Source organism: Rattus norvegicus, chromosome 19 (genome assembly GCF_036323735.1).
Source record: "Rattus norvegicus strain BN/NHsdMcwi chromosome 19, GRCr8, whole genome shotgun sequence".
NCBI classification, from domain to species: domain Eukaryota; kingdom Metazoa; phylum Chordata; class Mammalia; order Rodentia; family Muridae; genus Rattus; species Rattus norvegicus.
Genome location: NC_086037.1, coordinates 36,404,916 through 36,423,222, shown reverse-complemented (window position 1 = coordinate 36,423,222; position 18,307 = coordinate 36,404,916). Strand labels below are relative to the sequence as shown.

Below are 18,307 nucleotides of genomic sequence, written 5' to 3'. Positions count from 1 at the left end.
CTAGGCAAGTACTCTACCACTGAGCCAAATCCCCAACCCCTGCTTCCAGATTTCTTGAAGACATTTAGAAACAGGAATGTTGACAATAAAGAATGAACAGGGCTGCCGCTGGCTGATGCCACTGCTGAAAAAGGCTTCAGTGAGGCTAGGAAAGGGAATTGGGCCAGTGGGATGGCTCAGGAGGGAAAGAACTTGCTGCCAAGCCTGCTGGTGACCCATGGGATCCACAAGGTAGAGAGAGAATTGATTCCTCTGACCTCCACATACACGCTGCAGTAGCACACACCCACAAGTGTACTCACCTACCCACACACGTACACAAACACCCAATAAATAAATTGAATAAGAAAACTTTTAAGCGAACTAGTTTCTTTAGCAAGTCCACTGCTCCTGGAGACAAAAAAACAAGCCAAGAAATTAAGTGTATATAACACACACACACATACACCCACACCCACACCCACATACACACCCACATACACACACATACACACACACACACATACACACACACACACACACACACACACACAGTAAAACACATTTGTTAATATGCCACCAACTTTGGCTCTGGAATGTGTTGGTCTTAAATTCCAGAAATAACTTCTGGTGCAGTCTTGCTCAAGTTACCTAACCAAAGCCCAGATTCTTCAACAGCAGAGTAAGAATAGCACAGTCATGTATAGCTAGGGGAACTCAAGTCCTTATAATGGCACATGGTCAGACTATTGCTTAGATGATCAGTGAGACTTCTGGACCACTTGTAAGAAGTGAGATCTAACCCATACCTTCAACTAAAATTGGAATACCACCCCAAACTATCACTATTTAAAAGCTTGGCCTGGACCCAAATCTCACGGGGAGAGAGCAGGACACTCAGAAGTGCAGACACTACTGAGAACTCAGAGGACACTACTCTCTGTCCACATTCCCAACCCAAGAGGAAATTGGCCAGTGCAATCTGTGCCATCTGAGCACAGGGACGTAGGAGCAGTCAGGGGCAGGACCCTTCGGGTTTTAGCCTGTGCTGAGAGCTGAAAGTCAGTCTCCAGGAGCACTTACACACCCGAGAGCAAAGCTCTCTGTTCCCAGATCCAGCTGAAAGAAAACAGGTCTACAGGAGTGCTGACACACAGACCTACAGGAGGGTCAAGCCACTGTCAGAGACAGCAAGACAAGCTAACACCAGAGACAACCTGATGGCAAGAGGCAAGTGCAGGAATCTAAGCAACAGAAACCAAGACTACTTGGTATCATCAGAGCCCAGCTCTCTCACCAAAGCAAATACTGGATATCCAAACACAACAGAAAAGCAAGATTTTAGATATAAAAATCACATTTTATGATGATGATAGAGGACTTTAAGAAGGACATAAATACTGCCTTAAAGAAATACAGGACAGGGGGCTGGAGAGATGGCTCAGTGGTTAAGAGCACTCATTGCTCTTCCAGAGGTCCTGAGTTCAAATCCCAGCAACCACATGGTGGCTCACAACCATCTGTAATGGAATCCGATGCCTCTTCTAGTATGTCTGAAGAGAGTGACAGTGTACTCATATATAATAAATAAAATCTTAAAAAAAAAAAAGAAATACAGGACAACACAAGTAAACAAGTAGAAACCGTTAAAGAGGAAACACAAAAATCCCTTAAAGAATTACTAGAAAACACAAACAGGTGAAGGAATTGAACAAAACTGTCCAGGATTTAAAAATGGAAATAGAAACAATAAAGAAGGCACAAAGGGAAACAGCTGTGGAGATAGAAAACCTAGGGAAGAGATCAGGAGTCATAGATGGACGCATCACAAACAGAATACAAGAGAGAGAAGAGAGAATCTTAGGTGCAGAAGATACCATAGAAAACATCAACACAACTGTCAAAGATAATGTTAAAACCAAAACAAAACAAAACCAAAAAACAAACAAACAAACAAACAAACAAAACAAAACAAAATCCTCCTAGCCCAAACCATCCAGGAAATCCAGGACTCAACGAGAAGATCAAACCTAAGGATAATAGGTGTAGAAGAGAGTGAAGTCTCCCAACTTAAAGGGCCAGTAAATATATTCAACAAAATCATAGAAGTAAACTTCCCTAACCTAAAGAGATGCCCATAAACATACAAGAAGCCTACAGAACTCCAAATAGATTATTGGACCAGGAAAGAAACTCCTCCCATCACATAATAGTCAAAACACCAAACGCACAAGACAAAGAAAGAATATTAAAAGCAGTAAGGGAAAAAGGTCAAGTAACATATAAAGGCAGACCTATCAGAATTACACCAGACTTCTCACCAGAGACTATGAAAGTCAGAAGATTCTGGACAGATGTCATCCCGACCATAAGAGAACACAAATGCCAGCCCAGGTTACTGTATCCAGCAAAACTCTCAATTAACATAGATGGAGACACCAAGATATTCCCTGACAAAACCAAATTTACGCAATATCTTTCTACAAATCCAGCCCTACAAAGATAATAAATGGCAAAGTCCAACACAAAGAGGCAAGCTACACCCTAGAAGAAGCAAGAAAGTAATCTCCTTGCAGCAAAACCAAAAGAAGAGAGACACACAAACATAATTCCACCTCTAACAATGAAAATAACAGGAAGCAACAATCACTATTCCTTAATATCTCTTAACATCAATGGACTCAATTCCCCCAACAAAAAGACATAGATTAACAGACTGGATATATAAAGAGGACCCAGCATTTTGGTGCACACAAGAAATACACCTCAGAGACAAAGACAGACACTACCTCAGAGTAAAAGGCTGGAAAACAACTTTCCAAGCAAATGATTCCAAGAAGCAAGCTGGAGTAGCCATTCTAATATTGAATAAAATCGACTTTCAACCAAAAGTCATCAAAAAAGATAAGGAAGGACGCTTCATATTTATCAAGGGAAAAACCACCAAGATGAACTCTCAATCCTAAATATCTATGCTCCAAATGCAAGGGCACCGACATTCATAAAGGAAATCTTACTAAAGCTCAAAGCACACATTGCACCTCACACAATAACAGTAGGAGATTTCAACACCCCACTCTCATCAATGGACGGATCATGGAAACAGAATTAAACAGACATAGAGAAACTAACAGAAGTTATGAACCAAATGGACTTAACAGAACATTTCATCCTAAAACAAAAGGATACATTTTCTTCTCAGCACCTTATGGTGCCTTCTCCAAAATTGACCATATAATGGGTCACAAAACAGGCCTTAACAGATACAGGAAGATAGAAATAATCCCATGCATCCTATTAGATCACCACGGTGAAAGGCTGGTCTTCAATAACAACAAAAACAACAGAAAGCCCACATATTCATGGAAGTCTACTCAATGATAACTTGGTCAAGGAAGAAATAAAGAAATTAAAGACTCCCTAGAATTTAATGAAAATGAAGACACAACATACCCAAACATATGGGACACAATGAAAATGGTACTAAGAGAAAAATATTCCCTTATGAATATCGACGCAAAAATACTCAATAAAATTCTGACAAACTGAATCCAAGAACACATCAAAATGATCATCCATCATGATCAAGTAGGCTTCATCCCAGGGATGCAGGGATGGTTCACTATACGGAAATCCATCAATGTAATCCACTATATAAACAAACTCAAACGGGGGAAAAAAAATCCACACATTTCATCATTTCATTAGATGCTGAGAAAGCATTTGACAAAATTCAACACCCCTTCATGATAAAAGTACTGGAAAGATCAGGAATTCAAGGCCCATATCTAAACATTGTAAAAGCAATGTAACAGCAAACCAGAAGGTAAAAGTAATATACAGCAAACAAGTAGTCAACATCAAACTAAATGTAGAGAAACTAGAAGCAATCCCACTAAAATCAGGGACTAGACAAGGCTGCCCACTCTCTCCCTACTTATTCAACATAGTACTCAAAGTCCTAGCCAGAGTAATCAGACAACAAAAGGAGGCCAAAGGGATACAAATTGGAAAGGAAGAAGTAAAAATATCACTATTTGCAGATGATGTGATAGTGTACTTAAGAGACCCCAAAAGTTCTACCAGAGAACTACTAAGCCTGATAAACAACTTCAGCAAAGTGGCTGGGTATAAAATTAACTCAAACAAATCAGTAGCCTTTCTCTACTCAAAGAATAAACAAGCTGAGAAAGAAATTAAGGAAATGACACCCTTCACAATAGTCCCAAATAATATAAAATACCTTGGTGTGACTTTAACCAAACAAGTGAAAGATTTGTATGACAAGAACTTCAAGTCTCTGAAGAAAGAAATTGAAGAACTCAGAAGAAGGAAAGACCTCCCATGCTCATGGATTGGCAGGATTAATATTGTAAAAATGGCCATTTTGCCAAAAGCAATCTACAGATTCAATGCAATCCCCATAAAAATTTCCAACTCAATTCTTCATATAGTTAGAAAGAGCAATTTGCAAATTCATTTGGAATAACAAAAAAACCCCAAAAAACAAAAAAACAAAAAACAACAACAACAACAAAAAAAAAAAAAACCCAGGATATGGAAAACTATACTCAACAATAAAAGAACTTCTGGGGGAATCACCATCCCTGACCTTAAGCAGTATTACAGAGCAATAGTCATAAAAACTGTATGGTATTGGTACAGAAACAGGCAGGTAGACCAATGGAATAGAATTGAAGAACAGAAATGAAACCACACACCTATGGTCACTTGATCTTTGACAAAGCAGCTAAAACCATCCAATGGAAAAAGATAGCATTTTCAACAAATGGGGCTGGTTCAACTGGAGGTCAGTATGTAGAAGAATGCAAATCGATCCATTTTTATCACCCTGTACAAAGCTTAAGTACAAGTGGATCAAGGACCTCCATACAAAACTAGATACACTGAAACTAATTGAAGAAAAAGTGGAGAAGAGTCTTGATCACATGGGCACTGGGAAAAATTCCCTGAACAGAACACCAATGGCTTATGCTTTAAGATCAAGAATCAACAAATGGGACCTCATAAAACTGCAAAGCTTCTGTAAGGCAAAAGACACTGTCATTAGGACAAAACGGCAACAGATTGGGAAAAGATCTTTACCAATCCTACATCTGATAGAGGGCTAATATCCAAATTATACAAAGAATTCAAGAAGTTAGACTCCAGAGAGCCAAATAACCCATTAGAAAATGGGGGTACAGAGCTAAACAAAACATTCTCAGGTGAGGATTATCCAATGGCCAAAAAGCACCTAAAGAAGTGTTCAACATCCTTAGTCATCAGGGAAATGCAAATCAAAACAACCCTGAGATTCCACCTCACACCAGTGAGAATGGCTAAGATCAAAATCTCAGGTGACAGCAGATGCTGGCGAGGATGTGGAGAAAGAGGAACACTCCTCCATTGTTGGTGGGATTGCAGACTGGTACAACCATTCTGGAAATCAGTCTGGAGGTTCCTCAGAAAATTGGACTTTCCATTACCTGAGGACCCAGCTATACCTTTCTTGGGCATATACCCAAAAGATGCCCCAACATATAACAAAGACGCATGCTCCACTATGTTCATAGCAGCCTTATTTATAGTATCCTGAAACTGGAAAGAACCCAGATGCCCTTCAACAGAGGAATGGATACAGAAAATGTGGTACATCTACATAATGGAATATTACTCAGCTATCAAAAATAATGACTTCATGAAATTCATAGACAAATGGATTGAACTGGAAAATATCACCCTGAGTGAGGTAACCCAATCACAGAAAAACACATATAGTATGTACTCACTGATAAGTGGATATTAGCCCAAAAGCTCGAACTACCCAAGATACTATCTACACACCACATGAAGCTCAAGAAGAAGGATGACCAAAGTGTGGATGCTTCACTCCTTCTTAAAAGAGGAACAAAAATATCCATAGGACGATATGGAGGCAGAGTTTGGAACACAGACTGAAGGAAAGGACATTCAGAGCCTGCACCACATGAGTATACAGCCCATATATATATACAGCCACCAAGACTAGATAAGATTGATGAAGCTAAGAAGTGCATGCTGACAGGAGCCTGACATTAATGTCTCCTGAGAGACACAGCCAGAGCATATCAAATACAGAGGCGAATGCTAGCAGCAAATCATTGAACTGAGAACGGGGTCCCCATTGGAGGAATTAGAGAAAGGACTGAAAGAGTTAAAGGGGCTTGCAATCCCTTAAGAACAACAATGACAACCAACCAGAGCTTCCAGGGACTAAACCACCATCCAAAGAGTACACATCGACAGACCCATGGCTCAGCTGCATAGGTAGCAGAAGATGGCCTTATTGGGTACCAATGGAAGAAGCCCTTGGTCCTGCCAAGTTTGGACCCCCAGTGTAGGGGAACGTTGGGGGGAAGGAGGGGAAGGGGGAGTGGATGGGGAAGGGAACACCCTTATAGAAGAAGGGGAGGAGATGGGATAGTGGGCTTATGTCCGGGAAATTGGGAAAGGTAATAACATTTGAAATGTAAATAAAAAAAATCAAAAAAATTTAAAAAAGACAAAAATAAAATAAATAAATAAGCAACCAAGCTTGGCCTGAGCAGTACCAGTCAGCAGGCTTTTAGCATGACCTTAATATGCACTTGCTGCTGACAATTAGAATACACACACACACACACACACACACACACACACACACAGCTTTTGTGCATTTATTTAGAACCACTAAATCTGAATAAATCAAACAATACAAAGGGAGAAATTCCTATCCAAATAGTACGCTACATACCCAGGCTGTCACTGCTCTGGAGTCTGTTCTGGGGCTTGTAGTCTTGATGATGAAGCACAGAGTTGTCTTGCCTTTTTAATCAACATAATCTTCTATTTTTGTTAACATGAAAATTTAGTAAAACCAAATAATGAGTCGTCTTGTCTTCCCGAATAAGCAAGCAGTGCTAAATACTGCTGCCAGCAGCCTGAGAGCTCCAAGTGGGATCATCGTGGCTCAGCTGGTAGAATGCTTGCCCAGTACACAGCAGGGCTGGAGTTCAAACTTGTTAGCATACAAATCAGGTATGGTGGTGCATGTCTATAATTCCAGTGACTGGGCGGTTGGGGCAAAAGGAACAGAAGTTCACAATCGATGTCTGCTGCACAGAGCAAGACCAGCCCCAGCTACTTGAGATCCTGACACAAACAAATGGACCCCTCCAAATGGGCAGCATTTGACTACAACTTGACTGAAATTATGCTGTATTTACATATTGGTTTTAAATTACTTTTATAGGGGCTAGAGAAATGGCTTAGGAGTTAAGAGCACTTCCTACCCTTCCAGAAGTCCAAGTTTGGTTCATAGCACTAGTGTTAGGCAGCTGACAACGGCCTGTAATTCCAATTCTTGAGGCTGTGACACCTTTTGGCCTCTGTGGACATCTGCACACACATTTGGACATTCCCATCTTCCTACCACATGTACATGAATTATTTTATAAAGCATTTTCTCTTAGGCTAGTAGCAACTTCACAAGAATTAACTTTTTAAAATAGGCAGTCAGCAGACTGCACAATCAGTCTATCTTCCCCTGATTACTCTAGCTATGTGATGATGCCATGAGAATCAGAACATCTGTAGTGCATGCACGAGCCCACCATCTAGACTAGCTCAGCACATGCTAATAAACCACCGTCCTGTGTCCGCGTTTAGAATCATCCCATCACCACAGGTTTCCTTTGTCTTTCTATGGCCACACCTACTCTGTCTACCTTCAACCTCCTAGCAGTCACTTTGTTTTCAAATTCAGTTTTGTGACATTGTTATGAAAATGGAATTATAATTTAACTTTAAACATTTAGGCACACACATAAAGTTCTTTGCATGACTTTCCATGCATGGACCTAGCTGTCCACCTCTGCCCACTGCTCTTCTACTCCACTGGTCCCTTCTGCCCTCAACACACACACACACACACACACACACACACACACACACACACACACACACACACACACACGCGCGTGCACAAACGCAGGATTAAATCCAGGATACATATGAATACATAGTATTTTGTCTTTTCCAGCTCCCACCTTCCTCTCTACCCTGCTCAGGGAGCACCCTCGGTCCTTGCTACTTTCTGTGTCATCTTGTACTGGTCTTATTTTAGGAGTCCAGGCTTTAGCTCAGCAGAGGATGACTGCTACGGCAAGCACAAGGCCCTGACTTTGGTTCAACAATGGTTAAGGGGTAAGGGATTTTTTTCTTTCAAGACCCCCAAAAAGGGGATTGGTGGTGTAGAGAGCAGGCACAGCAGTTTGAAAGCACTGGCTGCTCTCTCTTCCAAACAGCCCAGGCTCAACTTTCCAGCACCCACAGGGCAGCTCACAACCGCCTTCGAGGAGCCATAGTATTGGCAGGTCTTTATAGAACACTCCTCCAACAGCCAAAACACGTCCTTCTTGAGAACCCACAGAGCTATCAAGATGAACATTATGCTGACCATGAAACAAATCAACAAGTTTAAAAAAACTGAAATTATGTAGAATGATTTGTCCACAAAATAATCAATCAGTTATAGATAAGAGGAGTCTCCCAATCATTAGGAAGTAGAAACCGAATGGCACAGTTCTAACTCATAGGTCAAGGGATCTGCCAGACACGAGAGTTCTTTTTTACAGTGCTGGGGACGAGCCCAGGCCCCGCCTGCCATGCTAGGTGAGTGCTCTGCTGAGCTGCACCTCAATCCCTCTAGGAGAATTGTTTAGGAATGCATTGAACTAAATAAAAATAGCATGAACTATGCAAGCACATCAGGAGCATCACTGAAGGCAGTGTGTGTTTATATCCTCACTGGCCTTTTCCAAAAGTCTCGACAGAGCCTGACTGACCTAGATTCCGCTAGGAAGGTCACCAGCTGAGCCTTAACACCTCCCCCATTCTGGGACTACACGCATGGGTAGACGTGCCTAGCTAAAAAGGAATCTATACGACACAAATGCACACACTAGAAAACAGTAACAAATGGTATGGCAACCCACCGCAGTCCCAGCATTTAGGAGGACGTGCTGGGGGTCAACACAAACTCAAAGACATTCTGGTCCATAGCATGGAATCCGGCTCTGCCTCCTGAGTGCTGGGTTCCGGTGGTCTCTGTGCCTGCCTACGTCTTACATGGTTCCAAGCTTATGCACTAGTGTTTGTTTTTTTTTTTTTAAAGATTTATTTATTTATTATATATAAGTACACTGTAGCTGTTCAGACACACCAGAAGAGGGCATCAGATCTCATTACAGATGGTTGTGAGCCACCATGTGGTTGCTGGGATTTGAACTCAGGACCTCTGGAAGAGCAGTCAGTGCTCTTAACCGCTGAGCCATCTCTCCAGCCCCATGCACTAGTGTTTTATCCACTGGGCCACCTTCCCATTCCCCACATGGAAAAATTGAGGATACCAGGATCGAGGCTTTTGTTTTGTTTTCTTCCTGTACTGGCAACCAAAGTGTGAGCCTTGTATGCACCAGACCTTGTATGCACCAGGCTGATGGTCTGTCTACCACTGAACTTCATTCCCAGGCCGCTCCGCTAGGCCACTTCACACCAAAACTAAACACACAAAACATCACAAAAGGAGCAAAGTAACCGACTGGCGTTTGCTACTTCCATGTAAACTATGCTAATTTAGAACTTAAGCAATTCTTTCAAGAAATTATTTTTGTCCTTTTCAATTATGGGATGAGGAGGATGCACACCAGAGAGTAGGTGCCTACTGCAGACAGGGAATCTGATTCCTTGACGCTGGAGTGACGGGTGCTTGCGAGCCACCTAACAAGGTGCTGGTAACTGAACCTGGGTCCTTGCTCTTAACCATGGTCTATCTCTCTCTCCAGCCCTGAACTGAGCAACTCTTACAGGAGAGGTTGGCAGCAGCTTTCCTTTTTTTAAACTGAGAGTGCTCCAAAAACGACAGTTTCCTTTAGCAGGCAATGTTCCATAAAGGTTCCTGCTGTGTGTGATGGCACCAACCTTCAATCCTAACCCCAGAGGAGCGGGGCAGGTCACCACTGTGAGCTTCTGGCCAGCCAGGGTTGCACAGTGAGACACTCACTGCCTCATGAACGACGCTGGAGTTGCTGGTGCACAAGTGTTGATTTCAGCAACGAACTTCATAAATACTCATTTCTTCTTCAGAAGATTAGCTAAGGAAGACACTATTTTCTTTGTGACCATGGCCCATAATCCATGCTTGAGAAGGAACTAATGGCTGTACATATGCTTTGTGAGACAGGTCTTTTGTGGCACAGGCTGGCCTTGAACTGATTCCAGTTCTTTCCAGCTTCCACATTCCAAATGCTACTATTAAAGTTTGTGTCCCCATGGCTAGTCTGATGTTTTGCTTTTATAATGTGTTGTTTGGGGCTGGAGAGATGCTCCCGTGTGTTAAGAGCACTGGCTGCTTTTCCAGATGACCCAGATTGGTGGCTTACAACCCTCTGTAACGTTAGTTCCAGAGGATCTGATACCCCTTTCTGGCCTTCAAGGGCCCTGCATGCATGTGCTATAGACATACATGCAGGTACAATACTCACATTAAAAAAAAAAAAAATCCCTAAATAAAATTGAAACAATGCTGTGATTAAAGACATGTGCCAACCAAGCCCAGACTCCCTTTAAAACATTTCTTAGGTGTTTGGGAGTGAGTGTGCACATGGACAGATTGGGGCTGTATCTAGAAAGTTTACAAACTGTTGTCACCACCAAAGGACTGACACTCTGAGAATAGAGAAAAGAAAAAGGAGGAGGAATGGGATTTGGTGAATGTCAAGTATTGGGTGCCCACTTCCTGTGCCTCCAGTCAGAACTACAGGTTCCTCTCAGTGCTCTGTGTGCACCCAGAATCCCACTTCCAGGCCGAGTCTGCTGTACTCAGGCTAATGACAATGGAACTAAAGACAACACAGACATGTGGCACTTCACCTGTAGACCCAGCTTTTGGGAGGTTGAAACAGAACTGACTTGAGTTCAAGGTCAATCTGGGCTAACAAGGAGGTGGGCAGCAAGATGGCTCTGTGGATAAAGGTTCCTACCATCAAAACAGACACCCTAAGTTCCATTTCCAGGACCCACGTAGTAGAACAAGAGACTGGACCCCTGCAAACTCCTGTGTACATCCTCACACCCATACCCTATCTCGATAAAGAATAAATAAATCAATAAGTGTAATAATAAGTCAACCAAACTTGGCAGGGCGGCAAACTCACTACCAATGGCTTGTAAGCCCTCTCAGTTTGGGTCTCTTCCAACTGATCTGTTCCTGTTTACGTTTCCAAGTCTAAAGTAGCTCCAAGGCACCCTGTCCAGGTATGACAGCTACATTAGCAGTACTATCAAGGTGCTTAACCTGCCATCCTAGGAATGGGGATCGCCTTTTACCCGTCAGTGTACTCGAGGCTGCCTGTCTAAGTAAGAAGGTGTGTGGCTGCATTCACTTGCATCAAATCAAGTTCTGTAGAGGGAACCCTACAGCCACTTGGATAAGGGAAAGTTGATTAGATTTCTTCAGTAGGCTGCCAGCAGCAATTGGCAACTGGTAAGGTAAAGGGAAGCAATCTCTTTTCTAGATAAAAGACCTCCTCAAAATACTTTCTTTAAAGGGCTATTTCCTCACTGATCCACAGTAAAGCCTCCCTATGAACAGATTCTGCCCAGATCCAAATCTCTGAACTGACTTTCCGTGCGGGAACGAAAGCATGTCTATGAGACAAATACAACAGAATATAAAACGGAGCAGTGGGGGGAGAGATTGCTGGGTAGTTCGGAACTCTAAGACAATCTCAGGACTGCAATGGTGCTCAGGGAAAGAGCATTTGGCAGCGTGAGGCTCGAGTCTCAAACTGTTTTGGTTTCGGTTTTGTTGCCATGATGAAGTACACTCACAGAAAGCAAGCCTTGGGAGGGCTATTTTAGCTCAGTTACAGGTGACAGTCTATCACAGCAGAAGTCAAGGTGGCAGGAACCTAAACCAGCTGGTGACAGGTGTCAATGACATTCACGCTCACTTCTGCTCAGCTCACTTTCTCTCCTTACAGTCCAGGACCCAAACCCAGGAAATCTACCACACAGTGGGCTGGACTTTCTCAGGTCAACAAATGAAATCCAGTCAGCTCTCCCACAAGCCAGCCTGATGCACACAATGCCTCACGAGGCTCTCTTCCCAAGAGATGCTAGACTGGGTCGTGATGACAATAAAATGGTCCAAATCCTTCTCCAGAAAAAAAAATACTCACACTCTCTAACAAATACAAAATGGTAACAAATCCATGCAACAGGAATCAGGAAGTCAAAGGAAAGGAAATGAAGGAAATCAGAATGAAGAGTGCTGGGAAGTTAAGACAACTCGAAGCGTGGTGCCTATGGTTAGGATTTCACCACTAAGACGACGGAGCAGGAGGAGCGCCCCAAGTTTAAGGCCAGCCTCAAACACAGAATGAGATCTGGTCTCAAAAACATCAAATCAATTTTTAAAAAAATGAAAGAAAAGAAAAGGAAGAGGAGGAGGAAGCAAAAGTGGGCTGGAGAGATGGCTCAGGAGTTAAGAGAATGTCCTGCTCTCGAAGAGGACCCAGGATTGGTTTCCAGCACCCACGCTGAGTCTTACAACCACCACCTTAATTCCAGTTCCAGGGGCCCCGACCCTAGGGTTAAAGGCAAACAGCCAACATGCCCAGTCTCTCCTGATTAAGTTTCAAATATACTTTATTCACATAAATCAAAGAATTAGAAATTCACCCCCAAAGGGATTAACAAACAAACTTTATACTTTCATTTTAATACAAGTTTAAAAAAAAAACTAGAATAGAAAGAACAATGAGGATTGTCGGGCATAGTGAGGCTGGCCTTTATTTAGTCCTAGCACTCAGGAGGCAGAGGCAGGTGGAGCACAGGCCCAGCCTGGTCTACACGGTGTCAGGTCAGTCAGGACTACACAGTGAGACCCTGTCTCAACAAAGAAAAGGAAATAAAGATGAAGACTGGGTCTTAAAGGTAGATTTCTTCACCATGATCAGCAAGCAAATTTAACATATTCCAGAAAAAAAAGAATTTGGAGAAACATGCAGAAACAGTCCAGATTGTATTAAATGTAATTTTGCTTAAAGCATGAAAGACTTAGTTTATCCATTCATCTGTGCACCCACTGTAGCTGTCAAAGCACTTACCATGCGCCAGGAACTAGCAAAGGAAAAGGTAAAGCGGGTTCCTGTTTTTCTAGCAAAAGTGGGACAAGTGGTAAAAACACAGAAATGGGCTAACTTTAGCTAACGCTGAGGAAAACGGAAACAGGGGTGTAAGGCCTAAGTAATGCCCTGAGGAGGCCAGACTTGCTTCTTCCTGCAGAAGATGGGGAGTAAGAACTGTCACAGCACTCCTCCTAAAGGAGCTGTCTCCATCAAACCCCTTCCCTGACGGCTCGGGAAGCCTGCGGAAGAGGAGGTAGGAAGAATTTAAGAGCCGGTGCAGATGGAGGACAGCAAGGAAAAAAGGCCTTCCCAACATGCAGGACCTCGGGCATGTGAACTCAGAGACTGGCAGTGAGAACGGAGCACCTAGGTCAGATGGATCCTGGTGCTGCGAAGTGGACACAGCCCATCCCTGCCTAACCTAGAGGCTATCTGCAATTGCTAACCACTCAGAGGAGAAATGAGTTTTCTCCAGTGGAATCTCAATGGGTTTAAACTTAATGGGCTCCAGGCCCAGCAATAGATGACCCACACGTAACCCAGTAGCACTTTTTCCTCACAATGCTTTTTGTCTGGACACTTCTCATACTTTCTGACTGTGTCTTTATGGGATTTCTGTGTGTACAATGTGTATGTCCTAGCATCTCCGTGTGTTTCTTGTGCTGTCTCCTTTCCTCCCTTTCTTCTGTTGTTTTGACCTATTCAGGTTTACTTGCTTTTGTTTTATCTAATTGTTTTTTGTTTTGTTTTGTTTTGTTTTGTTTTTGCTTCAGATGCCCGTTTGTTTTCTAAAGAGAGAGAGCAAGAATGTGTGTGGATTTGGTAGAATCTGGGAGGAGTTGGGGGAAGGGAAACAGTAATCACAATATATTGTATAAAAAAATATTTTCAATTAAAAAAAGAAAAAAAAAACCCTTCTAAGTCTTAAGCTCATTACAAGTAAATGTGTATTCTCAGTGTCATACAGTCAACAGGGAAAAAACTGACCTAGATGCTGACACTTGGGAATAACCATGATTTCCTCCCATTCTACTTCCCCTTTCTACTGTGGTACTCGTGGGTCAACCCCAAGTCTCAGCACTGAGCCAACATTCCCTTGGTGAGACAGGTCTCCCCCGGGGGAACTGGCTGGCCTGGAACTTGAAATCCTTTGTCAGCCTCTGCAATGCTGGAATCACAAATGTGTACCACCACAGTCCCATCCAGCTTCTCAGTTCTCAGAAAAGCATCCATAAGCCCAGAGAAATGCTCCTGCCAACCTGTTCCATTCTGGAAGTAGCTCAAACCAGTGCAGGCAGGACTCACGAGGGAAAGCCTTCTCTATGGTACTATTACAACCTCTTCCTGAAAGCATGCAGCTAAAGACCTGAAAGCATGCAGCTAAGGAGTTCGGAAGACAAACAGAAAAGGCTCAGCCTGCAAAGCACAGGAAACTGAGTGACTACTGAAGAGAACCTGAGAGCAACCACCAGTGCTTCTGCTCGCTCCCAGAAGCACCATGGTGCAGACAACAGGATGCTCGAGTCTACCAACCATCACTGGGAAACTACATAGGCACAGAAGCTCCTAAGATGTCAACATGATCACTGTGTTGAATACCTGTCATCCCCGTACTTCAGCTTTCTTGGGTTATATGGTACCTTGTCTCAAAAACAAAACAAAACAAACGTTTTACATTATCTTTAGGAAAACAGAAAGGAAAATAAGTAAGTCTTTTACTCTTGTGCACTGGCATGCATGTAACATCGGGTCTACACGTGAGTTTCAGGACAGCCAGAGCTACATAGAGATCCAGTCTTAAAACAAAAGACTGTGTGTGCGTGTGTGCAGGCGTCTGTGGAGGCCAGAAACGAGCATCGGATCCCTCCAGGGGATCAGACTGGAGCTGCAGACGGCTATGAGCCACCTAATCTGGATCCTGGGAACTGAACTCAGGTCCCCTGCAGTAACAACAAACACTCTTTTTTTTTTTTTCTTTTTTTCGGAGCTGGGAACCGAACCCAGGGCCTTGCGCTTGCTAGGCATGCGCTCTACCACTGAGCTAAATCCCTAACCCCAACAACAAACGCTCTTAACCACTGAGGCATCTCTCCAGCCCAGGTCCTCTCCACCTCTCCCATCACTATCAATAAGCCTGGGGTTCATGATGGGGCACCCCACTGCATCACTATCAATAAGCCTGGGGTTCATGACAGGGGCACCCCACTGCATCACTATCAATAAGCCTGGGTTCATGATGGGGTTCCCATTGGCCCTTCTTCCACCTTCAGTCTATGAAAATAGTAGCTTGCACCCCACTTTACAGTCGGTCCCTTGAAAGATGGGTTCTGTTCCTATCCAAACTGAGTCACCTGAACTTTGACAATGACAACCACACAGAGCATTCTAACGTGGGTTACAGAGCATGGCACTCTCAAACACGGCCTTTGCTAAGTACTTCCCTCCTCAGTTTTACATACACACTAGGTGTGGATATACAGCCTGACATGGGTGCAGCCATCTTGAGTCATAATTGTCATAAAGGCCCCCAGTGACCCTAGTTGGAGTTTCTTTCGCTTTCCCAACAAACAATAAAGAAGCGAATCACTAGTCAGTCACGTGTTGGGCCTTACAGTCAGACTCTGGCTCTGACGATGTGCTCACTGCTTAGATGGCATTTCCAGATAAACCAGGTACATTCCAGCACAGATGAAGTCACTTTTCTTCACTACGGTGCCTCTTTTCTACCCAGACTGTGGAAATACAAACTGGTCTTGCTGCCCCTCCCCAACCTCCCCTTTGTTAGCAAGACCCCAGCAAACAGAACCCCAAGCAATCAGATCTGTCTGCCTCTCTGGCCTCACGGGACGGACCAGACTGAGGACTACTCCTCACAGAGAAGAACTGGGTTTGTCCAGGGGATATGTCTGAGTGTGTCACCTTCTCCTGACTATGCTCCAAGTCCTTTGTCCTTATTTTCTATTGCTCCTAAGGTGTGTAGTTCTCAAAATTATCTCCACATAGTTTCCTCTCAACTCCACTCAGACCTTCTCCAAGCTGCAATCCTAATGCTTACTGTCCTAGTGATACCGCACACTTCTGCCTCTAGCTTCAACTCTGTGCTTACCTATTCCCCAGCTTTACATCCAGTCACTCTATTCCAAAAGTGCCTCAAACGCTCGTCTGACTTGCAGCTGACAGCTCCCTCCAACCCCAGCTTTGGTCCCAAGTTCTCTTCTAATGAACAGTGGCTTAGACTTAACAGAAGCACTACAAGCAACTGCAAATATAAACCTTTCTACCCACAGATTTTAGAATGCTTTTGCTACAATAGCCTGTCTACCTCCTAGTTTCAGGATCAGAAGTATTTCTGGAAGCACACTCTAGAGAGCTTCCTGTTGGGCAAGACAAGTAAGCGCTCAAGATCTCCTCAGGATTAACACGTTTGGATTAACACGTTCACTTAGTTTCCTTCCTCTCCCCTTGTCTGAAAACATCTGAGGAAACAGGGGGCATATACACTAATCTTACTTAAAAATACAAGTATCTTATTAAATGGTAGTGTTTATCTCAAGTCCAGTAAACTGCACATTCTAGACAGTGGGAACTACTTTTTAGCCATCAGATTTAGTCATTCCCAAGCAGGATGTAATTCTCTAGGCACCTGCAGCATCAGGAACCATACCTGGCATTTACAGCTTGAGAAGATGTTCTTGGCATCTCCAGCATCGAGAAGGTGGAAGACAGATGCTGCTAATCATCCTACAGATACAGTACACTCCTCCCCATACAACCAAAGTATATGACCCAAATCACACAAGTGCTGAGAAACCCTGAGCAAATCAATTAATGTCTAACTAGTATCTGTAGGTGGTTTGTAAACATGGACCAACATCTTGCAACAATGATGTGGTTAAACATTAAAAAATGGCCGAGCCAAGTGTATCTCTGTGAGTTCAAGGTCAACCTGGTCTACAGAGTGAGTTCCAGGACAGCCAGGGTTACACAGAGAAACCATCCTGTCTCAAACACCAAAATAATAAATAAATAAATAAATAAATAAATAAATAAATAAATAAATAAATAAAAAGTCAACAACATTCTTCACTACATAGAATTCCAGGTCAGCCTTGGATATATAGAACCCAGTTTTGGAAATTAATTAGGGGCTGGAGAGATGGCTCAGGGGTTAAAAGCACTGACTGTTCTTCCAGAGGTCCTGAGTTCAATTCCCAACAACCACATGGTGGCTCGCAACCATCTGTAATGGGATAGGATGCCCTCTTTTGGTGTGTCTGAAAACAGCTACAGTGTACTTATACATAAAATAAATAAATCTTTAAAAAAAAGAAAATTAATCAATTTAATTAATTAATTGAACTGTAGAGTTTTGACAACCAAGATGATAGATAACTCTTTGAGTTAGTAGAAGAAATAGCCCTAAAGGTTTCTTTGCTCTGAGACGTTAGGTAACCTATTTATTCTTTAATTCAGTGCCTTTATACCAACATTCTTTTTTGTTTTGTTTGAGACAGGGTCTTACTACGTAGTTCCAGGTGGCCTGAAAAACACTATATAGAGAAAAGGCTTGGCCTTCAACTCGGAGGTCAGCTAGTTTATACTTCCTGAGTGCTGGGATTAAAGCAGTGGTCCTCAACCTTTCTAACGTTCTGACCCTTTCACGCCCGTTCCTCATGTTGTGGTGACCCACAACCACAACATTTTCATTGCTGTTTTAAAACTATCATTCTGCTACTGTTATGAATCTTAGTGTTTAAATATCTGTGTTTTCCAATGGTCTTAGGCGACCCTTGTGAAAAGGTTGGCCAACCCCAGATTGAGAACCACTGGACTAAAAACATGGCCACCATGCCTACCTTCAGTACTCCCTTTTACACCAGGGCCTCAGGGCTTACACCCTTGCTAGCTAGTCTGAAAGTTTGCCTGTGACTTTAAAAGGTGTTTTACCCTTTGGGTGTTTGTAGGACCCACTGAGATGACCAAGCACATACCTGTTAGAAGTACTAGCCTAAGTGACCTCCAAAGGCATCTGGTTACCTGTTTAAATAGAAGTTTGCCCTACTTCAGGTCCCAGAATGAGTCCTCAGTAGCAGGAAGTCTTCCTTTCTCTGCCT

At 43.0% G+C, this 18,307-nt stretch overlaps 1 protein-coding gene across 2 annotated transcripts in view; it reads right to left on the bottom strand.

Annotated features, from left to right (window-relative positions):
- The window catches only part of N4bp1 (Nedd4 binding protein 1), a 50,754-nt gene that overhangs the window by 23,613 nt on the left and 8,834 nt on the right, over window positions 1–18,307 (bottom strand). The gene's annotated exons all lie outside the window — the stretch shown is intronic.